The sequence below is a fragment of the Harpia harpyja genome, chromosome 5 (assembly GCF_026419915.1).
Source record: "Harpia harpyja isolate bHarHar1 chromosome 5, bHarHar1 primary haplotype, whole genome shotgun sequence".
In the NCBI taxonomy this organism is placed as follows: Eukaryota; Metazoa; Chordata; class Aves; order Accipitriformes; family Accipitridae; genus Harpia; species Harpia harpyja.
Genome location: NC_068944.1, coordinates 66,367,959 through 66,393,887, shown reverse-complemented (window position 1 = coordinate 66,393,887; position 25,929 = coordinate 66,367,959). Strand labels below are relative to the sequence as shown.

The following is a 25,929-nucleotide window of genomic DNA, read 5'->3' as shown; positions in this document are numbered from 1 at the left end:
TGCCTTACAAAGGGGAGGTGGATTAAAGCCTAACAGGTGAAGCAACTGTGACTTGCAGCATCCTGCCCTGCCTCTTTTTGCTCATCGATGTTCCCAAGCCCACTGGAAGTGGCAAGAGCTCCCCAAACCAACACTACACCTGACCACTCATAACACAGCACATGAGCACTTGGTCTAGGTTCCCTCTGTGTGGGTATCAGCTGGAGCCACCCAGAACCACTGCTGCATCCCACACTGCCACCCCTTGCAGGGGACAGCACCTCTGCGAGCACCCGCAGGCAAGTTTCACCTCTGGGTGGGGGAAAACAGAATAAGGGAAATGCCAAAGAAGCCTCTGTTCCCCTCTCTCTGTCATATCTCTTGCTGAACACCTGATCCTGAAACATTCTGCACAACAATACCGGAAGGGGACACAGAGAGGGTATGTATAGGAACTGAGCTCTTCCAGCTCTGGTTTCTCCCAGAGCTTCTGAGCAGGACATAGTTTCTTGGATGGCGTTGTCCCACTGCAGCCATCTCGCGCTCCCCAGTTCTTCACTTGGGCTTCTGTCACACAGCCAGAGTGGTAGGAGACAGGTGAATGGGAATTTACAGTCTCCTTTCACTGCTGAGCAACAACTACATCTCGCTGCAATAATTTCAGAGCCATCTGAGTCCATACACAAGTTACCTGGGCAGCTTCCAAACAGCCTGCTCTTGTTTTCTCTCTCACCCTCTTAACACAGCTATGATATATCAGAGGCACCCACAGACTGCGTGCCGCCCTCAGCATCACTGCTTCACTTTGACTTAACAACACAGACAACATCTACCTGGGACTAGCAGTCCACCTTTGAAGAGCAGGAGCAGGTCCCCTCGTTTATTCCTTTTGTGGAAGCAACCACGGCGGGGGTGCATTAGGACCTCAGAAATGCTTCCCAAATTTCAACACTGCCTACTTGACAGAAAAACAAGCAAACTTTGCTTTTGAGATGAGCGAAGAACATTTCTAGCCTATGGATGTACTTTCAGAGACACAATATGTACATGTGGCATCTTTCTGCTGAGTTTTCTTCACCTAAATCAGCATCTACTCTTCCCATCACTCTGGAGCCAACACAAATGTAAAAAAAAGAGGCCAGAGCCCATCCTGTGCAATGCTTTGTAAGTGACTGAAAAAAACCCCAACACACCCCACAGCTCGATCAGCAGGTCTCATTGTGTGACAGTTTAAACACCAAGGAGTTAGGAGAAAACATTTGCGATTCAAAGGGAGAATACAAACTATGGACCTTATTGAGGGAAGATCAATACACAAAACATAGTCATAATTTCACATCCCTTTTCTCCCAGTAACTGCACTCATTGCCAGTATCCTTCACAAAAGGCTGAAAGTAGGATTCCCTATTCAATTTTTTTGCTTACCAGTTTCTGAATGCTCATTAGGTATTTATTAAGGAATTTTTACCACATCTTTACCAAAGACTGAGGGACTCCATTTCTCTCCTGTTAACAAAACACAGCTCGCTCTTTTTTCATGCTGATTTCAATTTGGGATTTTATTCTGCTCTAGCCCAAATAGATTTGTGTTGCTGTAACAGAAAACAGGCTGTAAGCCACTGAAATAAAAATGGAAACAAAACTCTGCTGATTTCTAAGTAACCATAGATTTCCATCACCAGAGAACATGGTAAAAATGGGATGGGAGTTGGTCTGATTTTAAAAACCTCAAAAAAACCCCCAACTTGTTCAACCCCTCTGCTAAGGAAAATTTACTTACAGAAAAGCAGTGAAGCCCAGAGCAATGGCATTCAAACCCCCAGTCCAAATTTTAGCCCTGTTATCCAGCCTTGCACCAGTCCAGAGGAGCTGCCACAGGAGCCTACGCCGTGCCAGACACATGGCCAGAGGCTCCAGCTAGGGTTTGCTGAGGTCGGTCTAGTGCAGCCCCAGCTGGTCCACCTTGAGAGCTGCAAACCAGCCACAGCTGCTGTGAAATCACAGCCCAGACCCTTTAGCAATGCACCAGAAAAGGCCATAGTGCAGCTGCTCCTTAAACATATACTTATATATATTTAATATATATACACATAAAAAAGCTCCTGGCCGAGCTGCTTTGGAGCAAGGGCGGGAGCCAAGCATGCAGGTGTCTCCTGTGGTGTAAAAGTTCCTCCAAAGCTATTTTATCACATCAGGGAAGAGCTAAATATTGGATAGTTTTCTGTTTTGATGACAGGGCTGGGGTGCTGTGCGCACACACAAAAACAACCTCACAGCCAATCTGTGCTCTTCTCTTTCAAAAGATGCAGGCTTTCTTCCCAAGGAACGCCTCGCCTCAACTCTCCAGCAAGATTTTGTCTTTCAATGGCTGGTAAAGCTTGGAAACAACAAACAAGCTTCAGATGGTGCTAATGGTCTATTCTGCTGACCATATTCTCAGTTAAATGCATTCATGTGGTTCGTATCTGCAGCGAGATAATTATTCAGCCTATGTGGTAATACAATGCTGACTTTATTTTGTGGGTTGCAAAGAGGTGCCAAAGGCACACAAGTGGTTCCAAAAGACGGGATTTGCTTGCTGTAAACATTTCTTAAAGTGCCTTTTTAAAAAAAAAATTTAAAAATCTTCCTTCTGTTTGAGCAAGCTTAGGCTTCTCATTTAAAGGAAAATAGAAAAAAAGAAAGCTACTCACAGCACTGTGCTTACATCCTGGGAATCTCAGTACTTATACCTCTCTGAAGGCAAGTAGAACTTCTGATACCTACAAAAGAGGAAAAAGCTATGTCAGTCAGGGGAAAAAAAAAAGAGGAGAAAATAGCAGCCATCCCTTCCACTCTCTGACTGGCAATTTAGGTTTTTTGCCAAGCACCCGGGAATGCCGACTGACAGGAATTGCAGCAATTCCCTTTTCCACTGACCACCACTGACAGAAGCAAAATTTGAAAGATCTGATTTGATCCTCCAGCCCTGTTACAGTAACACAACGAACCTTGGGGGCCTCTTGGGGAAAAAAACATCCACATTTCTTAGGCCAAGCAGACAGTGGAGAGCACTCACACACTGATGTCCTAAGACACCACCGCTGCAGTTCGGACTGGAAATACCCACAAAACATCTGCTGCAGCAGACACGTACCAGAAGAAGCTCTGTTTGGCTACCGGGAACTTCGACAAAATGCCATCAAAATTGCCCTTCTCCTCCTTAAAGGGACTCACCTGCTGTGTCCCAAAGCTAAAGTTGACTTTCCTCATTTTTGCTTTTTTTTTCTCCTACAGAAATGGGAGACGAAGGTTTAGCTTCAGCAGCTGCAACAGCAGAACTGATATAAAAAATTTCCCCTTTGGCAGCAGCTGTATACACACCTGAGAAACACCGTGCCTGCAGGTCTGGAAAGAGTAGGTAAAGAGAAAATAAATGGTCATAGGACCGCTCTGAGTAAAAGAAATATATGCAGCAAAACACCCTGCTAGTACCTCAAGAAAAGAGGCAGAAGCTTATTGATTTCTTCAGCAGCACCAAGAGCACAACCTGCATTTTCAGCTCAAGCTGAAGTATTTGAGTTTGAAACTTCAGGCTCTTGTTATCTGGCCAGAGGAAGGTCAGCTGGCAAACCCGAAAGAAATCACTCGGAGTCTTTTGCTCCTTCCCAGCAGGTTAGGAAGATATTTTTTGGGGTCTTTTCAAAGGAAGATACGAGTTGATTTCCTGAAAGAGCATCATGGCTACTGGAGGAGCTGGGAGGCCAAGAGCTGTTACACAACCAAAACCATTTTTTAAGAGCTTAGAATAGAAAAAGCTGCATGTTTATTCATAGATAAAAGGGAAGCTGCTTCTTGCTTTGCTCCATCTCAGAGTAAGGCAAAAAAATGCTAGTTTCACTGAATTGTAGAAGAGAAATAAACATACGGGATAGCTGCAGATTTTGTGCTATTTACACCTCCACCCCTTTTCAGACTCAGCAGGCCACCTTCTGCTGCCCTTCCTCCCTCTTTTGGGTCAAATCCTCCATTCTCGCATCACAGGCTGCAAGCCTGGGGCCAAGCTGTTTCTGTATTTAATGGGCTTAGTCCAGTTACATTATACCGAAACCGCTGTCTGAAATCCTGCCTTTTCAGTGCTGTCCAACATGCAAAACTGACCCTACATCTTGCCAACAGGACCAAAACCACCCCTATGAATAAAACACTTCTAAAGAACAACACAATCACCTACAGTGCAACACAGCCCTGTCTTTCCCCTGATCTCCAACCTCTGCTTAGAAACTTAATTAAAATAAATACATATGTATGGTGCTGTCGCTTCTTAGGACTGTATAATGAACCTCACAATTTTTGGTGCTTTTCTTAAAGACCCAGCTGGTGAAGTTTCTGCGAGGATCCCTGCTTTTGGAAACGTAAAGCAGGAAGAAATCTCCAGGGTTATTAAATCCAGTCCCCTGCCGTTATACTTGTACTGCGCAATCCTCTTCAGAAAGTATGCAAAAAGTTTCTACCCCTTATGGCTACAAGAATATGATTTGGATTTAATATAACAGCTCAGAAACAAGCTGGTAATATATGTATATACATATATATACATACATACTTCAGATCTTTTAAACAATTTCATGGTTCTGGGAGATCTGCTACTGCTTTTGAAAGCCTGGAGTTAGGCAACAGTGAAATGAAGGAGTCACAACCATGTTTCATACAGAAACATCAAATTTTTGCAACAGGTAGGTAATTACTAATGAAAATAAAACTCTTGCCCGAGTTTGTTCGTCCTGAGCATCCCTGCATGGGCAGCTCTTGAGTAGCCTCCCATGGGGGCATGCTCACTCCAAGCCAGCTCAAGGCAGGGGAAGCAGCTTTCCTTGGCATGAAAGCATCACTTCGCTGAAATGCATCACAACTCCAGGGTCAGGCGAATTTAGACCAGACCTCCCCACTCCACAGGAGGGCATTCACGCAGGTGTCTTGTCCTCACCTACATGAGCTGTGCCACATAAACACCTGCAGAGTCACGGACAAGAGCCGGGGAGATCTGTATCTGCTGGCTCACACGCAGTGTACGCCCGGTGAGTACATGTACAAAACAGGTGACAGTGGTTTATGAGCTACCACACACCTCCTGGTTCACAGGAATTGCCTCTGTGTGTGTCTACGTAGCCCGCAGCACGCAGATGGTAACTCCAGCTACCCCAGCCATCCTTCATTCTCTGCACACTGAGCAGGGGACTCAGCCACCAGCTGCTTCATTGTTCTAGCTGCTTTCCAAAAAAAGTAACAACTCATGGCAAAACAAAATAAACAAAAAGATTTTTAAAATACTTCTTTAAAGTATGTAACTTGATAAACACCAGCACTCCACACGGTTTCTGCAACCCAAACACTACAGCACTAACCATCTGAAAATGGGGTTAGTTTGCTTTGTTCACCATGCAATTTCTTGCAAAAACCAGATTGTCAAGATATCCTTAGTGAGCTAAAATGTAAATCTCGAGCTGCTGTTAGGGCAGGGAAGAGAAATAACGATACTTTTTAGATGCTTGACAGAAAAGTTCCTTTGAGACTCTCTCAACCTACGGAAACGATCAATTTTGCAAAAGAACATTTTACAGAGAGAAATGGAGTTGGGAGCCCTGAAAGCACTTGCTTTCCCCAGCTGCGCTCGAGATGAAGAAAAATAAAACCCAAACTCCTCCTGACCTCTTTTCCTGAAAGGTGCCAACTTGGTGGTTTAAACCCTGCGGTCAGCCAAAAGCATCGCTGTGGAGAAGGTGGTGCCAACCCTCCGCAGCCCCATGAGGCTTTGGTGCTTCCCCTCCGGCACTGCTGGTGACCCATCCCCATGGCTCTCCTGCCCCAACACCCAAAATTTGGTGGCACAGGCAATAAGTCAGGGCAAACTTTCTTCATCAAGCTAACGAGCCCTGGGATGCTGCTTTCCTCCGCTGCTGGCTCAGCGAGGCAGGAATACAGAGAGGCTGGGGTGCAGGCTGGGGCACTGGCAGCCACCCGCCATGTCCCCGTGCCTCACCCCCTGGCATTTGTACCATACTAGGCATTTATTAACTTTTCACTCTAGCTTATACCTAGATTTCCCTAAAAGCTACCATGATCAAAATTACCACCTTAGCGATCTGAATTACTTCTAACACTAGACTAGAAATGCCTTCTATCGAATTAAATATGCACAGCTGTGTTGGAAATGGGGGGTTTGCAGCCTGTAGATTGCAGACTGTTATTACAGCATGATTAGCAGATACAAGCATTCCTGAAAGTCGTCTGTCTCCACAAGCTGAAAATCCAGTTATCCCGACGGATCCCGAGAGCCCCAACAGCTCCCAGCTGCTGGGCTGGTCCTCATTAAACATCACCAAACCTGGCAGACTTCAACACAAGGGAGTAACATGCTCATGAGCATCCTTCACTTCAACACCTTTTTACAAAGCTAACAAAATTAACCTATCCCTGCCCCCATCCCTAGACAAATGCATAAAACACAATCCAGAGTCTCCATCAAATACCTAAATACACAGTGAAAAAGCCATTAAAAAAACCCAAAGTGCTCTGAGGTCTCTGCATAAGCACACGCACACCGTGTGGACAGCGATGCTTGGAGAGGCCCGAGGATATCCCCCACACCTCTCCAGCCCCAGCAGTCTTACCCCTACCCCACTCGGCACTGAGCCGCCTTTCTCCAGCCTTTTGAACAAAGCAGAAGTGGAGACAGATATTTCCACCCCACAGTAGCTGCTGCCAGCAGCCCCAGCGCTCCCCAGTAAAATCACTGGTGCTGACCTGGAAAACAGAGTAGAAGGCTCCTGCCAAGGGTTGTCTTCTCCACCTCAGCAGTGTGACAACTGCTTGCATGAGGTCTTAATCCATGCTGCACCATTTGCAGGTACCTGTGAGCAGAAGCTGTCCCAGGGAGTCACTCCAAGGCTGCAGCATGCTGCGGCTCTCCAACCTTTGCTTCCCCCAGGAAAACTTCTATAAACTACAGCAATGGACCAAACCCCTCTTTGCAATGCCTTCTTAATGTCACCAGCTGCTTTTGGAAATATTCAGAAGCATAAAAATAAGCAAAGAGCAAATAACAGCAAAATAAGTGTAAATAAGAGCAAAAAGCAAATAAGCTGTCTTGGAAAAAAAAAATTAAAGGAAAAAGTTTCATAGGTTTAGGCAGATTTACACTGTTATTGCAGCACTGTCACAGAAACTATTCCCCCTTTCTTAGAGCTTTAGAAGATTTCGGAAAACGTGCTCTCTATCAGGATGAAACTGATCTTATATCCAGGGAGAAGCACGAGTCATGTTCTGGGGCAGCGGATGGCTGAGCCAGGCAGCCCGGGGAACCACTGAGGCCACTTCTGCCCAACTGCCACTCCCAGGGGACTGCTCCGAGCCCTCGGCTGCAGGCTGCTCAGTGCCAAGACATGCCCATCCATAGTTTTACCTGAAGCCGCTAAGAAGACATGGTTTGGCTGCTAGCAGCAGCCACGCTTGGCCTCAGCTGCAAGGTGAGGCAGGGGCTGGCAAGGGTCCTGGCCTGGCCTCCCTGGCGCTGGACAGACAGATGGACAGCAACTCTCTGCCACTTCTCATCTCAGCGCTTTCTTAAAAAATATGCAAACAAACAACAACATTAACCCCCACAGCCCCAGCACAGGGGGATGATCCCACGCATCTTCGCTGAGGTTGTACAGCCTTTCTGCACCTCGCTTTCTGTCGTTAAGTCTAGTTCATTGGGAACCACAGCACTGAACCAAAATGAAAGAGAATGGGAAAGCACCACTCAAAGCAGATTATATTTACTTTTCAACACATCCCCCAGCTGCGGATGCCAGCACAGAGAAAGGTATATTACTTTCTTTCCTATCTCCTTAACTGTTCCCAGCTTCCTTCAACAAATCAAAGTGTTTTCTTGAAGGGTGAGAAATCTCAGTCTCGTATACTATTTTAAATTGGCAGCAAGGGCTTTAAAGCAACGAGAAGAACGCTTGATCGCGTAAGAAAATTCAACCAGAGAGAGCGTGATGTCCTGTAGGGTTCTGGCCAACAGAAAGTTCATCATTAATTTATTTGGCTTTTAGCAGAGTTAAACTATTTTCACATTATTCCTCTTAAACCTTGCATTTCAGACTGTCACCCCCTGGTTAGTTACCTACTTGCCCATAGTAATAAATGTGTTGGAAAACAGTTGTCAGACCCTCCTCTGCCAGAACCATGATTGATAACTGTTTTCCAACACAGCAGTTGCTACAGTAGCACTGTTGTAGGATGCTTTTGCTGCCCAACATACATACAGCAATAACTTTTATTTATTTTTAAACAACCGAGCTGTGGACTGTTCATCTGCTAATTAATTTTCAACACCATGGGATGTCCAGCCATAGAATCATAGAATCATAGAATTACTTAGATTGGAGAAGACCTTTAAGATCATTGAGTCCAACCATAAACCTAACACTGCCAAGTCCACCGCTAAACCATGTCCCTAAGAGCCACATCTACATGTCTTTTAAATACCTCCAGGGATGGTGACTCAACCGCTTCCCTGGCCAGCCTGTTCCAATGCTTGACAACCCTTTCAGTGAAGAAATTTTTCCCAATATCCAATCTAAACCTCCCCTGGCACAACTTGAGTCCGTTTCCTCTTGTGCTATTGGTTGTTACTTGGGAGAAGAGACCGACCCCCACCTCGCTACAACCTCCTTTCAGGTAGTTGTAGAGAGCGATAAGGTCTCCCCTCAGCCTCCTTTTCTCCAGGCTAAACAACCCCAGTTCCCTCAGCCACTCCTCATAAGACTTGTGTGCTAGAACCTTCTTCACCAGCTTTGTTGCCCTTCTTTGGATGCAGCACCTCAATGTCTTTCTTGTAGCGAGGGGCCGACAACTGAACACCGTACTCAAGGTGTGGCCTCACCGCTGCCGAGTACAAGGGACGATCACTTCCCTAGTCCTGCTGGCCACACTATTTCTGATACAGGCCAGGATGCCATTGGCCTTCTTGGCCACCTGGGCACACTGCTGGCTCATATTCAGCCAGCTATTGGCCAACACCCCCAGGTCTTTTTCTGCCAGGCAGCTTTCCAGCCACTCTTCCCCAAGCCTGTAGCGTTGCAGTTCCTGTGTTCAGATCCATCGAGGTGTCATCACACAGGTTTGCTGAAGAGACGTGGTGTACGTTGTACACAGGGGACACAGCCAAGAATCACATGCTCCTTCCTCTCCCCCCCCCAAATACCCAAGCTCATCGCAACAGCCACAGTATAGAGGAAAACACCAACAGAGAGAGAACCAAAGTGAACACAATACAAAAACATGCTAACCCACGTCAGTCCCCGTGGTCTAAACGCATGTGCCAATTTGGAAAGGATGGGGGTCATCATTCAAGACTGCCTATAAGAAGTATCATGCAGGCAGGTAGGGCAAGTGATGTGAGCAGCAGCCCATCATCACAACTTCACGTGTTCACAATGCTATTTAACCTAGACTGCAGCCAGAAACATCACTAGCTATTTTCACCGCTTAGATCTGCTGTCAGAGTGACACAATTTAAAGCCTCTCAGTACTGCTGTTAGGATTGGCCTGGTCTCTCCAGTTTCAGCCTGATTTCCTCACCACATGACACAGCCCAACAGCAGACACTCTTTTCTCCTGCTCTTAATTCATTCCCTCTTTTGTTTCCCTCAACCCCCAAGCTGAAAAGAAAAAAAACCCCAAACCTTGGAAAAACAACAAAAAAAAGACTGATTGAGACCAGCCAGTGACTACATTTTGCTGTTACGAAAATAAATACAAGAGGAAGGGGTTTCCCTTTTCCGGCTGTTTAGACCATTCCTACTTTTGGCTTTAAGCACCGTCGTGTTTGCAAATTCCTGCCAAACACAGCAGCCGTCAGTGCAAAAGTGGTACAAGAAATGAAATGAGCACAGGGTGTAAATATAAAGCAAGAAATCACTTCGTTCCTTTCAAATAATTGTGTTTGTGCTTCATTCATTCGTGAAGACCAGCACCATTAGGTGTTATTCAGTCTCTTATTTTCAGGAAGAATGTCCATGTGTCTACATCTGGAAAGTTAAGTGAGATGCACCTGGGTCAGCAGCCCCTACATTCGTGCCAGGCGACCTATTTTCAGCTACAAGTAATCAAGGAGCCACAAAGAGACTGTAGGAAAGGTTGCCCGGAGTCCCCTACATGTTGCTATATGGTCTTGCTCGGTGCTGAGCTTCAGCTGCTCTCCTCACTGCAAACGCCTGGAGCTGCCCATTTGAGGCAAGCATCACCCAGGGCACGTGCCTGCCTGCTGCACTTGCTCCCTGGCCGCACAGCCCCAGCACTGGCACTTTGGTCCCCCCCCGCACTCCAGTGTCGATGGCCCACAAACATGCAGCTGAAAAGGGAAAGTCTGCATACACCGAGCACTGAAAAACAGCATCCGACCCCGAGGACTGCAAAGGCTTGTGGAAATCCCCATGAAGCAGCTGCTTTTGTGGCCTTTTCTCCCTATCCTGGGGATAGCCAGCACAGCCTGGGCACTGTGTCTGCTTATTCTGTTAAGAATCAGTAACTTTGGGCCCATCCTTCCCCTCTGGCTAGATTTTAAGTTTGGTTTTTTTTAAGGCAGAGAATACAAAGGGATGGAACGAAACTTTCTCCCTACAGCCTGCCAGTCTCGCGGTCCCACAAATCTGTCCTATCAATTTATCACCTTCACTGTGGCGATGCCTGCATTGAACGCTGATTTGTTACGCCTCTGGGTCCACAGCCCTGAACAGGCTGGGATGTTTTTGGAAGCCAAAGCAATACAGGTTCAGACACTGAATGTCTGATTCCTGCAGATCTAAGTGCTGTATTTGAATCAAATTAAGATTTGGATTCTACTTATACTGGAATGCATCTGTAGCAGCAGATGCATTTTACAGCTTTCTACCTGATTCAGGATCCAGGGCATAATTACATTTCCGAGAGCGAATCCTGCTACTATTTGGATACACCTTTGCCACTCACTCCACTAGGAGCAGGTCTGAACCAAGGAAGATAAAGTGCAATTCACATCCTACTGTGAAGTGCTGTTCAGGAGAAATGCACTTTCACCCTTTAAAAATCAGACAAAACCAGATTTCACACAAAATTTATCCTACCCTTCCACATAACCAGCAACATGACACTAATTTCTTCCATCTCACAATATATTTAATGAGGGGGAAAAAAAAGGTACACGTGCACACCCCTTTCTCCAGTGCTCCTTATTATTCTTCCAGAACAATTCTTCAAAGCTGCTGAGATCACTGTATGTTACCTCCTTTTTGAAGGATCAGATACATTGCATCAAAAAGCATGCAGGAAAAGTTCTAGGGCATGAAACCAATTTTTGCGCACTTTTATCTAGGTCAGCTTTTCTATTGATTCTGCAAATACCATATCATTTTTTTAAAGCTAAGGTTTTTTTAGTTTAAAAAGAAGAAAAAGAGAACATCAGAACTTAAGTCAAACATCCGTCTGAGCCAAGGATTAGTTTTGCTGGGTGACTCCAAATCAAAAAGGTAGATTTTTTTTTTATAATAAAGTCCAACTAACAGTGAAAGCGCATCTGGATTGATTTCTAAATTCAGTAAATGCCCCCTTTCCATACTGCTTCTGTTCTTATTAAATACTATTTAATGTCTTTGCTGTTAGGTGCACAAAGCTTAGCTGACAACATCTAGGAAAGCTAACGTGAGACAAACACATTAAAAACACTCACACACACATTTTACCATGAATTCATCCCTTCCTTTCTCTGCCCCTCTGCCAAGTTTTCCTCCATGGTTATGAACTATTTGGCACCACCTCTAGCTTTGCTTTATGTCCTTTCATCAACCCCAATGTGTGTCTTGAGGCACTGTGAAATAGAAATAATAAATAAGAACTGGCCTCAGGTGACAAAAGGCTGGATCCTGGTTTAGGAGGTGGTGACTTGCTGCAGACATCTTGAAGGTCTCATATCAACTTCATCTGTACACACAGGTGGGAAATGGAGAAAGGACACTTCTAGGAGGATGCCTACCAACACATGACAGTTTGTAGTAGGAACGACTGTCCTGGTTTCAGCTGGGATAGAGTTAATTGTCTTCCTAGTAGCTGGTATAGTGCTGTGGTTTTGAGTTAGGTATGAGAAAAATGTTGATAACACTGATGTTTTCAGTTATTGCTAAGTAATGTTTAGTCTTAAGTCAAGGATTTTTCAGCTTCTCATGCCCAGCCAGCAAGAAGGCTGGAGGGGCACAAGAAGTTGGGAGGGGACACAGCCAGGGCAGCTGACCCAAAGTGGCCAAAGGGATATTCCATATCACGTGATGTCACGCCCAGTATATCAACTGGGGGGAGTGTGGGTGGGGGGATCGCTGCTCGAGGACTAACTGGGTGTCTATTGGCGGGTGGTGAGCAATTGCATTGTGCATCACTTGTATATTCCAATCCTTTTATTATTACTGTTGTCATTTTATTAATGTTACCATTATCATTATTAGTTTCTTCTTTTCTGTTCTATTAAACTGTTATTATCTTAACCATGAGTTTTACTTCTTTTCCTGATTTTTTCCCCATCCCACTGGATAGGGCAGGGAAGTAAGTGAGCGGCTGTGTGGTGCTTAGTTCCTGGCTGGGGTTAAACCACAACAACAACTCGGAAAATTTGCTTGCAACTCCAGATGACAGCAGAAAAAAATATATAAAGTAGTTGGGAATTCTAATTAACTTTTCGTGAAAATAAAGAGCTAATGAACTGGTTCTAAAGTGCTTTTCCAGGATGGAGTCCTTTTACTTCTGGGAGATGCTTTTGTGCATATTTTGGTGGTGCGATGCTGGGAATAACAACACATTGCCCAAGAGTGGTGCCTGCTTTGGCAAGACCTCATTTCACAGGGACCCGTGCACACAGTGAGCGGGGCCATTTGCACACATGCTTCCAAGACAGAGCTTGAGAAGGGTCTAAGCCGAGCATTTCTTTCCTGCTCTGGGATACCCATCTGGCATGCTCAAGATCCAGAGAATGGTCAGGACAGATCCCTCAGCCTTTTTATATTCCATTTTCCCAGTCTGGAGAGCTGGGATGGAAAGATAAGTAATCATTTACACCACACCAGTTGTGTAACAGAAACAACTCCCCCAGCCTAACAGCTTAACGATTTCTGATATGCAAATGATTAAACCCCAACATTTTCTCGCCACGATTTTACTCAGTTAAGACTCGTCTTCATTAGGGACACCGTGCCAGTCCTGCAAGAGCCTGCTGGATGCTGCCTCCAGCGTTGCACACCTATAACCAAAGAGCCGCAGACAAGTGAGATGCCCTCACCGCGGCAGGGCTGGAGGTCCCCTCGCCTAAGGGCGACTCTCCTTCCAGCACCCCACCATGCCGAACTCCATCCACGGCTGAACTGCAGTTCTTAATATACTTCTATTTGCAAGAATTATTGCTAAATTACACCCCGACTTCTCTCTTCCCTCACGCATTAACTGGTTGCTTGGAGGTTTGCAACCTTTTGAGGAAAATGCCTTGAAAAGTAAGACTGGAGAGGCTCACGTTCAATAGGGAAATGAAAACGCATTGCTAGCAACCCCAAAAAACTAGGCCAGGCTTCTCTCGACCAAATCTCCAGGTATCTCTGAGGCAGCAACAGTTGGCACAATTCTTAAAATACGCACAGGCTGATTAAAGGCTGGCTTACAGCACTTGCTACACTTAAAGCATTAGCGGTGAATTTTAAAATCAGACAGACACGATGATTTTTGAAGGAAACCTTCTCCAAATGCAGGGCTGCTCGCTGAACCTCCTCCCTGGCTTGCTCTCCCACCGCAAAACACACCGAGAGATCACCTTCGGATAGCCAGAATTACCAAACTTGGTACCAACAGACGTACCAACACCTTGGATGTTGGTCCAAATTCAAACCAGTGGCTGTTTCAGCGTTGAAGTAGGGTTGCAAACCCCAACCTTCCCGGGCTCCTGCCCACCAGCCGCCATACTGCTCCTTCCCCAGGGGCTGGGCTGCGGTGCCGGCCTTGGTGGGAGATGTGGTGCGGACGGCAGAGGGGAAAATGGAGGGGTGAGCAGGGACAACCGGCCGATGGACCTCCCTGCCAGAGGAGGCAACTGCAGAGCAGACTTTAACACAAACACATATCCCACCCTAACAGGACACTTTCCCTGGGGAAAGGGTTTTTTTACCCTGTGCGCCACATCCCCGGCCCTCTCCTTCATCTGCTCCCCTCGTGCTGTAAAAGCTTCGTTAGCGGAGAGGAGCTGAGCTCTGCCCGGCCTCCTCACTCCTGTTAGTGACCGTAAAAAGCGGGACTGAGTAACCAGCAAGTACCTTCCCCTCCTCTCCCTCACACCAGGGGGAAATGAGGGCTGCCTTCCTTCAGCTGCCTTCCCCACCTTCCTGTCAAGTATCAGAGCACACACCCGCCATAATGAATTTAGTATGGGAAGTGTTTTCATCCTCTTATTATGGAAGAGGTAGAGCAAGACTGATAGTTCGGATTTATTTATGTCATTTCAGTTTAAATTAAGGCTGTGCCTTTGCAAGATTGCAAATCTGGCTTTGTCGTGCCCATTACTCAACTGAGACCACCATGTCCCAGCACTGCAAAGCGCTGCCCGGCTGTGATCCCCCCGGCAGACCCCAGCTGCTGGGCGGATGGTGCCCCCGGCAGCGTATCACCCCTGCAATCGCCGGTGGCTGCCATTTCTGTACCAGGCTGAGGGCTGCCGGCACTGCAGTGCTCGGGGGAGCAGGGTAGGCTCCGGCTCCCATTGCCACTGGGTCACCCTGTACTGTCACTCACCCCACACCCTCAGACGTGTGCTTCAGCCTGCTTACTAACACTTGCTAATTTAAATATTTAGGCCACTTTGCAACAAACATAGATGCTTTTGTGCTTGTGCTCTTGCGTATGGACTTCAATAAATGGGTTTTGGCCACCCGTCCCACAGCAGGTTATAATACGCGGGGCAGTTTATCCTCTTCGTCACAGCTATCAGGCAAACGGGTTAATGTACGAATATGCTGAACCTGAATGGACTGTCAAACTGGATTCAGAAATAACTACGGGCAAATATAGTCAGAGGTCACCAGCGAAAGCAACTGGTAATGCTCACATTTATACAGAACCATAGAACAGTTTGGGCTGGAAGGGACCTTTAAAGGTCATCTAGTCCAACTCCCAACATATATACAACCTCCCAATGAGGGAAACAGCGGCTTTGAAGTATCTCGTATAGAGCAAGTTAAGTAAACACGTTCAAATAAAGCTTAGCAACCCTCCAAATCCAGGCAGGGCCGTTACGGCTCTCTTTAGCCTGTCTTTCATGTATCTTCAAAGTGGTCTGTGAAATCGGTCATAACTTTGCCACTCGATTTCCTTCCTTTGTGAGACCTTATGACAACTTCTGAATAACTGGGAAGCAGCATGGCAATATCAGCCAAAACAGCCTCCACTGTCCAAAGGCAAACTGCACAGCTTGGATTTAATTTGTATTTATATCCTTGCATTTTCCAGATTAAATGTGTGGTCTAAGCAAAAACCTCAGCCAGAGTCTACTGCCTTCATCCAAACTCAGCCATGACCTCTCACATGTCTCACTGAAACAACCAGGACCCCACTTGGGCCCTGAAATCCCTTTTATTCAGACCACTTTGCCCTACAAGGGGCTCTGCAATGCTCCATTCAAAGATGAACAGTGCTCAGAAATTTTATTCTTGATGGAAGCTGTATTTGAAATGTTTTTCTACTGTCCTCAGTGGGGTTTCACATTTTGCATGTGTGACAAAGCAGACATCATCAGCAAGAAGCTATAGATCTTGACTGCACAAAACTACCCTAAATCTAGAGCATCCATGGACCAAATTTGACCCCTAGAATCAAGATGCTCAAATCTCCTCTGCTGCTAAAATAAAGGCAGAATCTGGTCCTGGAAGCTTAAGGTTGCTCCTCAGTTTGCAGCAGAGCCTAACTAGAAATCTGTCAAGTTTCTAGTCCACACCTCAAACAGCCTTGTCAAGTCGTACAATTGGCAAGAAGCAGCCAAGGCAGGGTTTTATTGTCAGGGAATGTAAACAAATAGCAGGCAGTGCTGCTCATCTATCTCAGGTTGGTGCGTATAATTTTAATTAAAGCATTTATGTAAATACAGATGCAAATTAGGTTCAGTATAGCATCTGGCAAATTACTATCAGAGCCCTGAGGCTACTGGCAAATTATCAGCATGAGCTTTCATGATGTGAAGGTACCAAATCCAGTCTTGGTCCAGACGCTGTGTATTTTACTTGGCTTAAATGGGCAGTAAACCACCATATTGGTACATACATAAGAAGTTAAATAGTCTTCCATTGGCAAAAGAGCTCTTAGGAGGTAAACCAACATCATTAAAATCCATTCTTTAGACAGCCTATGTCTAGCAAGAAAAAAAAAACCTTTTGCATTTCTGCAACACCTATCAAAGGAACGCAAAGCGCCTCTGAAATGTTAATTAATCCATACTTTCCCCAAGGGAGATCTATTTTAAAGATGGTTATATGGAGTCTGCATTAATCTCTCATTTGCCAAAGGCTCACAGGAGGGAAAGCCACAGAGATTGAATCTGGACCTAGGAGCCTTGATTCCCTGCTCCTCCACATTCCCATCACAAGACCCCCCTCCCCCAAAATCATAAGAACTCGCTCACACCAAAGAGGTGTGAACCTCTTTGGCCTACATATCATTGCCTCAAAGTAGTGTTAACTTCAAAACCTTGTTAAAACTGCAAAGGCGATTACATGACAAGAAAAATAAGGGAAAACAAATCACAAGGGAAGAAAAAAAACCTAATTTTTGAAAACTGAAGGAATGTTTAGATCATGCTGAAAGGATCTTATCTTTGGAAAATTAAAAGGTATGACCAAGACAACGTTCACACCAATATCAGCATCAACTTCTGATTAATCCTTCCCTGAAGTGCGTTTCCATCTTCAGGGCCTTGCAAGTGAAGATCAATTTCCATTCTTTCAGAACCCTCCATACTAAGACCAGTGCTTGGAAAGAGTCAATAGCTCCTAAGGCTTAAGAGCACACTTAACTTGATCAACTTCAATGATGCTTAAGCACATGCTTAACATTTTCCTGCAATACCCTTGCAAATTTCCCAGGGTATGAATTTCCCACCGGCACTGAAAGAAGTGAAATCACATTTCCAATTTACTCAGAATGGATGCAGAAGTTGGCTGGAAACAATTGTTATTACTGGTGACAAAGAACAGGAGAAGGAAATGCAGTAAGGTTTGGAGTCACACAGCTACATTCACAGCGTGACCGAACATGACACATACATGACATATCATTACTGTGACAACATTGTTTGCAAGACATGTGTAACCAGCATTTTGTAAGCATATGGTCATATACTGGCCCCTTCCTGTGCTCAAAATTAAAAACAAAACAGAGGGACAGGAGCTAAAGGCATCAAGCCACAGACTGGCCAGTTTGCATTCCTTTGCCCTGATACCAGTTATAATGACTGCACATTCATTTAAATGCTTTGTTTATTGACTTGTTTATTTGTCTTTAGCATTTTGCTTCCAAAAAACCCCCCAAAAAACAGGTAAAAGTAGCAAGTGTTCTTTTTGAACCTTGGGACGCCGGTGTGAATTACTACAGTAACAGTGAGTTCCTAGCTGCAAGGAGAGCGTGGAAGAGGGGGAACCGGGAATGGAGACATAATTAAGAACATTATACTGAGGTCCCATCTCCTGTGATCTGTTGGAACAGGCTATACATGAGAGCTTCATGCCCCGGGAAGCTGGGCATCCCTGATCTCCGTGGCTATGAAGCGAACTGGCACATATATATATATATAGGAAACTTGCTGGAGAGAAGTAACATTTCAGGCTCAGCTCCTCTGTAGCGTGTTTGCATCTTGACTGGACCCTGCTCTAGCAAAATAATTTTCTGGGTCCCCTTTGCAGGAAGAAAAAACGCCAAGTTTCACTGAGGGGGTGGGGGGTGAAGACTGTTACAAAAGATGAGACACTTCCCATTCTTATTCTGGGAGAAAACCAAGCTGAAATCACAGCTTTGCCATGTATTTGTTTCAAGTCAGAACCCACATTCTTCACGGAGGCCAAGCTGGCAATCTTGATGCTTTCTTCTTGATAATCACATCTCAATAGACTTTGATCTGATCTGAGACTTAACTGGGCAATTCCAATAGACCAAATGATTGCACTAGTTTTGCCAAAGGCAGTAAGTAACTTTAAACATACAAGCAGACAGATAAATAAGAGACTTGCAGGTCTGACGTGGCCTTTGCCATCTGTGGCACTCAGCTGGCACATCCTTAGGTACCTGCTCAGAAATTGGTGTGTCCTACACTGTACTGAGAAGCCAAGCTATTCAGGTAGCAACTCATAACCCAGGCACACGGGTGCACCAGAGGAAAAGGAGAGGGAAGAGGGTATGGTCCCAGCCAGGCTATGGGAGAGGAGGTTTGAATTCTCCACGTGACCTTGTGTAAACCATTTTTATTCCTCAGTGCTTCCACACCTAACTCTTTTAACAAAACTTTTCTGTATCACAAATACTGGGATGGAAAATATGCAAGCAGATACCAGGTGCTTTAATTTTAAGAGAGATGGGATCAAATAAGCACCGATAAACCACTCTCTTCTCTGCTTCTCCAACGAGGCTGGGGATGACCTTGAGGTGTTCTTGAGCAAAGAAACTCTAAAAGGCTGGGGAGGAAGACAGGAGCAGTATTTCACCAAAAGACCTGTAGTAGCAGTGTAACAACATAAGGTCTTGAAGGAAGCCAAGGATTAAAACTCAGTGTGGAAAGAGAGAGTACATGGTAAAAACCCAAAAGTTACCCATCTTTCAAGACTCAGGGGACGAAGTTGTGCTAGGAAGAGGGAAGGGGGTTACTCTGCCCAAAAGGTAAAGTTGTGCCTTGTTTCCTCTGTCTGCGTATTTTCCCACTTTTTATTTTTGGATCTTGCAACATTATCCAGCATTAGATGGCACATAGCTAGAATAACAGCTGCTGTGCCCCGCTCCAGAGCGCAGCAGGAAGACCAGAACCACCCCACAAAGAAGGACGATGAGAGAGGACCTACAAATGTTATAATGCGCCTTTCACCTCCATTTTACTGAGGAGGATCTGAAAACACGCCTTTAAAAATTTACAGGAACCAAGACCCCAGAAGCACTCCAGCAGCAGATGAACACCCACATAATCTTGTCAAAACGCTACAGGGCAGACAGGGCTATCACAGCAAAGCCCTGGTCTACAAGAACCCAGCATGAGTCCCTCGCAGGCTGGAGAATGGGTGGCTTCCCCAGCGTACACACGCTGTGCCTCAGGGGCCATGGCCATGTCACTCAGGAATCACACCTCTCCACGCTTTTTGGCCAGTACAGCTTTGCTGGCAGAAGTCTGTAGTGTAGGCATGGCTTAACCCCAAGCTATTTTCAGAAGAAGACAAGATGCGAGCTAACTTCCCAGCATACGTTACAACCCGCATTGTGATACAAAATTCAGCCTTTGTGCCTTTCCACACAGAGCTGCTCAGTCCACTGGCGGTGGAGACCATCGGATGCTCTCAAGTAAGAGTCATGACGCCGATGCTGTGAAACAAGTGGTTTTTATAAAAAGCCCGACAGGACAGTTTTCATTGATACGCAAATTCTAGATGAGCGCTGTTTTGGGCCCCATCACGTCACATTAGTGCAGAAGCACTCAACTACGTGAGCATGGCAGTTGCAAGGTGAATATGCACTCCTTAAGCCAAGGCAAGCACAATACATAAACAGCATCAGTGGCAAAAACGAGAAACTAACACATCTCAAAGGACGATTAAACTCTTCTGAAAAGGCCAAGTTTAGCAGGTCTTGCAGGACAGCTTCATTCCAGAGTCAACCAGGAGCCATTTTATTTGGCTGGCTGACCTGTTCCCCATTTCTACCCATGAACTACAATGCTGGTTTTGCCCTTTCTTCCTCTTAATTTTAGGCTTAGATAACATTTTCCTGAGTCAGAATTTACCGTGAACCAAAGTGGCTGCTGGCTGGAGTACCTACCAATCTAAACGCACATGAAAATGTAAGCTAACACTTCCAAACCTGGGTACCCCACTACCCCACCTGAGACCACAAGGCAAACACAGATATAACTAATGAACAGTTGGTTTCTACCAAAAATGCTGGAGACCCACAAGTCCCAGTGAACTACTGGTACCGCATTGATTACTTAGATGCCAAGACATCACTTTAAAGGCTAGACTTTAGAAACCACTATTCATAAATGTGAGCAATCATTTTTATCTTGACAAGACATGAGTACATTGGCAGAAAAGGAAAATGAATAACAAGTTGCAGCACTCTCCAAAGCACGGTCCAGTCCTCAGTCTGAAAGTGTTGAAATCAGGAATCTGCCCAAGAGTGAACTGACACGCTTCTTCCTTGGAAACATAACCCACAGCTGAGTGGCATGCAGAAGACACATCTGGAATTCCTCTGCTGCCAGCAGCTCTTTTAGTTCATGTTATGACACCAAGAACCAAAAGTTGATGTTTCTACAGAGAACCCCTCCTTCTTCCAGTTATTTTGTAGGATACAGTAAGTTTCTACTTACTGAAAATGTTAATGATCGCTGTGATCTCACACCATCAATTCTTGATCATTGGTGCCTTTGGCAAAAATGAGACACAGCCTCCAACATTTTGAATTACACTGGTCTTCCCTCTGCTCAGGAACAGAGATTTTGCAACATCCCTCACCTGTGATTCAACCCCAAACTCAGAGAGGAGGAACAGGGTCTGTTTTGGGCAGACTCCTCCTAACAACCAAGGAAGAAGTGAGGAAAGGGCTCCCAAAACTTAGGTGGAGCTTCATGCCCTTGCTGGGATGAGGGGGCAGATCTTCCACGAGGAAGAGAGTAGCTCTACAGATGGAGACATAATGGCACCATTGATAACTAAAAAAATAAGGACTATCTGCTCTGCAGCCTCCACTGCAGCTGCCTCTGGAAGAGCTGCACCAGCCAAGGGACAGGGACTTGATTCCTGCATCTATCCATTTTCTAGCTTTTGGAGGAATTGCTTCAATGAAGAGTGACAAGAGTCGCTCAATATCTGGACGCTATTCTTGCAGCAGCAGAGTCCCAGAAGTCTTCCCCAAAGACACTTACTTATGCTAGTTTTGAGAGCAAAACCAGATGACATTCAGCATGCTGCCGTGATATTCCTGGAGATGAATGTGACAACGGAGTCCCACCAGGGCCTGCTGCAGTCATACAGGGCACAATATGACCATGTTCTACCACTAAGTTCTGGCTACCACCAGGCTACCCGAGCAGGCTCTTCACCTTGTCCTAGCAGTATGAAATTAAGCTGTTAAGATAAACCCTTAAACACTGCTTTGGTGAAGGACGGGACTTTAAAATTCTACCCTGGATCCACCGTAATTTTGCTCCATCAACTAAAAGGAATAGCTCCAGGAGAGAAACCAAACATGCCTTGTAATTTGACATAATGTGGGATAAAATATTCACACTCTGTAAGAAATAATAATGAAAAAGTTATACCAGGGAATGCTTCTGATACGGATCTATTTTGCCGCCTAGCTCCACTCCAGCGCTACCCACAAGCCCAGAAGCTCAAACAGTATTAAAGGCTGGTCATTCCTGATACACCCTGCATCTTCCAAACACACAGAAGCCTTTTTACTCTAAACTCTAGCTGCATATGGAAAAGACATTAAACTTTGTACCGACCAGTCCTCACTCCTGGAGTCAGACCTGTTCTCTTTAAAGCATATCCCCCTACTTTACCAAAAAAAGCCTCCCACGTGTATTTACACTAATGTTTGCTCTGCAGATGGCTGTGGAAAAGAAATATAGATTTTAATCTGCCTGGTGCACCACCAGCCGAGCTGCAGTTGGGATTTAGTGGACAGACTCTTCATTGCTGGTAGATGTAAGTGATGGGAAGAACACAATTTTATCTCCAAAATCTGGATGGAAGGGAAAAACAGCTTCTCTGCTGCTTCTTGGTACCGGAGGGAGCTAAAACAACTGGCATCTTCCCAGGGAAAGCACTACTCAGAGCTCCTCTCTGTGATCATGTAGGAGCTCTGTTTGGGATGGGATGGGAACAACTTGTAGCAATGGCTTCAGATGAGGGTTGCTGAGTGTCCCCCTCTTTCACACTAACCAGACTTAAATCAAAAGCAGCATTACAGTTTTGGGCAAAACCATTTCCATCCTCTGCTGGCTTCCCACTGCTTGGCTCCAGGCAAATTGTTCAACTTTTGTGCCTCAGTTTCCCATCTGTTAAACAAGAGTAATAAAACCTCCCTGGAGGTATCATTTACACCTTGGTGCTCGTAGAGCATGATGCAAAGGAAAGCACTACAGGAACTACAGATCATCAGTAAAGCAGCCAAGACTCTCCTAAGAAGGCAGAAGACCAGACACTAGACTAGGTTAGTCTGGTTATGAATCTGATGTGTTACAGGGGGTTGTCTGGAGTAACGGCTCACCAACGGACCAACTGAGCCACTGATGCTCCAGAAACCACCTGCCCGCTCAACCCCTACATCCTGATGTGCCACGCAAGCTCAGAAAGCCAAAAGAGAGAAGCTGCCAGCTTCTTCATATTCATGAGCTCTTTAATAATGCTCAACAAAACTTGGAGGCATGTTCTCTGCTGTTGCTCTTGCCCTTTTGCACAGCGAGCAAGTCATAAATATTTCAGGGAAAGAGTCCAGAAAATTTGCAAGATTGGTCCTAGCCTTTTACAGCATTAATGAGCAGGCCATTAATAGTTAATGAAGCAGCTGCTGGTGATCTCAGAGGTAACAGCAAGATGAGAACAGCAGTGTTTGCCCATTCACTACAATGTGATAATGCGAAGGAATGGCTTGATCCTCTTCTCAAATCCTCCCCATCACAGCAAGACCCAGGACCTGATCACAGGACCTCCAGCAGAACCACACCTGACCGCCCTGCCCTGCTGCTGTCACCCAGCAGGGATGGTGACTGCTGCAAAGCGTCCGAACCAACTGTCCTGATGCTCTGGGCACATCTGTGGGAGTGAAAAGGCCTCAGTGCTGCATCTTACTTAAACATAAGTAAGTTCAATGTCCCAAACACTTATCCAGCTAGGACCACACAATGCATGTGTGCAGGAGCGTGTGTGCACCCTGTAGTCGTACATATGTAAAAATGCCGACAAAAAGAGTAAGGGTTTGGGCCTTTTAAAGGTCTCAGCTGCTTGTTCAAAGCTGTACCTTGAAAACCAAATTCACAATAGAATTAGGCAGCTAACTTCAAAGAACAGCTCCTGTGATGTCAGCCTTGCATGCAGCAAGGACTCTGGTGAAAAGGTATTTTTGCTATACTTACTCTTTCATACCTCTGAACCGACATCGCCTTGTCTGCAGCCGGGAAAGCACGTCACCTTTTGGTAATTCCACTTGCTGGGAGCTTTACCAAGGAAGGGCACCACACAGCTGCTGCCTGCCAGCCAGGCTGCCGGGAGCAACTCCAGCCCTACAGCCCAGGCAGGGGCAAAACGAAAGGGGGATGGCGAGAAGAACTGGGTAAAAGTTTGGACACTGCCAAACTCCATTTCCTTCTTTTTATCCCTGGCAGTGTCACTGATTTTTAAGGGATTTGTGAGGTTGGTTTCCAGCTGCCTCCACGTTCATTTGTATGTGGGTCTATCAATCTCAGCACTACATTTTTTTAAATTTGTTGGCTAACGTCTGTCACATTTGACAGAGGTGAAAATCTTGAAGACAGTAGCTTCCTACCGGTCTCATGAAAACAGACAGGGTGCAGAGGAGAAATCCCCATCACTGGTGCCATGAAGTGGAGAGGGGGGTTAGTCTGACCCCTCTCCCAGTGCGCGCAGGAATTCAATCTCACGAGTCAAATGTGCTGGAAAGCAGTTTGCGTCAGTCCCGCTGGCCCCAGGAATAATTAGTCTCCTGGATTTCAGCTCACATCACATCTGGCTTGTCACAGATGAAGCTTTTTCTGCTCAACCAACTGATATGGGTCTGCACAAAAAGCAAGGATTGGTAGCAGAAAGACTCCCCGAAGACCCCTAGGTGGATAGGGACAGCACAGACCCATCTTCTTCAACAGCAAGCTCATGAACTGAGTGGGGTTTGGATGCAATCTGAGTATCTCCCTTTTATGTAAGTGTCCTTAGCACAGAGTGCAAAAGTTTGCACTTCTTCTGTTCAGGCTGTGATGCTCAGAGCTGGCAGTCAAGAGCCTTGCATTCATTGGGAAGAAGAAAAGGAAAAGAAAAGCTTAATTTCAAAGTTACAGTCTTAATTCCACCCTCCAAACCAGAGGTGTTAAGTAGTGCAGGAGTCAAAGGCGACTGCAGCTTTGGGCCCTTTGTTAAATAATTAACTATGATTTGCCTAATCTATCTGCAGGTATTCACTGAAGAGACAAAAAACTTCTCTATCAACACCCTACTCTCACCTTAACAGTGGGCTTCCAACAAGCACCTCCTGGGGTGATCCTCTTTTAGTTTTTAACAAAACCGGTCCTTAGCTTTGCTTGCCTTCAAACAAGACTCTGCCTGCTTACTTTCAATGCAGATCAAAGGTGACCTTAATAGATCATCACTGTATTAAGACCTATAAAATAAGTTTATGTTAAATTTCAAGTAACTATTTTATTCTGTAATTTGATTAAAAACTATCATTTGCCAAACATGCCTTGGGAAAAAAAATCACTACTTGGACTTTGTAATAAAGTACATAATTAGCAATGAATGTACAGTGCTTCCTTTTAAAACCCATAGCATGTAACATTCCTTCATGCTTTAAGTGGGGAGAATCTTAAAGTCGTTATAAACTTTGATTTAAAGACTTTAATACCTTGAACTATTTAAATTACATTAAGGATGAAACTTCACATATGAAGAATGCTGCCAAACACAGATATGCATTGGGCTGTTCCTCACCCTCATACCATCTATTTTACATAATTTAAGAACAGGTATTTTAAAACCGCAGACAAGTAAAAAAAAAGTTTAATGACCAAAAAAAGCTACCCAACCTCAAATGTTTCTTAATCAGCTTCCTATTAGCTGCTCATTTCATTTAAAAAAAGAGGGGGAAAAAAAGTAGTAAGATTCTTGACATTTTTCCTCCTCCTCTAGCTACATTGTAAAAGTTTCAGTACTGTGTGTTAAACTTGCTGCTTCCAACTTTTTGAGCACTTTTTACTGATTTTAAAACACAGCAAAGGGACAAGGGCCATTCACGTGCTAGCCAAAAATTAATCAAGCTGCAACCCAACCAAGCCAAGTGGCTACAGCGAAAGGTGGAGAGTGTTTCAAGATGAGTATCTGTAGGTTGTAGAAGACCAATAATAAAGCGTGGCAAACCACAGTCTTTCTCCGCTGCTGTGCAGACCCCCAATCACAAATTTGAGCAGAAGGGTCTCCTGGCTGATCTCTGCCAGAAGCTTGGTGCGGGAACTCTTCTGGAGGATGCTATGGCAGTGCCTAGATGCACAAACCAAACCCAACGTGACAGTAGCCTTGCAACACACGGTAGCAGCCTCCACCCTGAGATTCAGTAAAAAGGTCAGGACGAGAGTGAGAAGGAACAAATAAAAACCCCTTCTACACAGGCATGAACAAAATACAGGCAGATTGAAAAATAAAATAACAAAAGCACATTAGAGGAAAAAATGAGCCAGTCTGAGTGGTCCGGCGAGAGCTGCACCTACTGCGGGGTACTGCTTGTGCCAGTGAGAGGCAAATAGGAAAGGATGCATCAAGACCAAGGCAGCTAACTGAAAAATATGATCAAATTCCAACCTTGGCTGCAGAAATCGATACAGAGAGGAGGCTCAGGTACGAATTCAGCTTTCCTATGCAAATACACCATTTTCAAAATGCAGCAAGCTAC

General features: G+C 45.3%; 1 protein-coding gene across 2 annotated transcripts in view; it reads right to left on the bottom strand.

Annotated features, from left to right (window-relative positions):
- The window catches only part of ZHX2 (zinc fingers and homeoboxes 2), a 77,636-nt gene that overhangs the window by 41,818 nt on the left and 9,889 nt on the right, over window positions 1–25,929 (bottom strand). Inside the window, exon 1 of one of the 2 annotated variants that reach the window (XM_052787211.1) lies at window positions 2,673–2,684. The exons of the other annotated variant lie outside the window; for it this stretch is intronic. The gene's annotated coding sequence lies outside the window, so the exon portion shown is untranslated. Of the gene's footprint in view, window positions 1–2,672; window positions 2,685–25,929 lie in introns of those variants that run through there. 2 annotated transcript variants of the gene reach the window in all.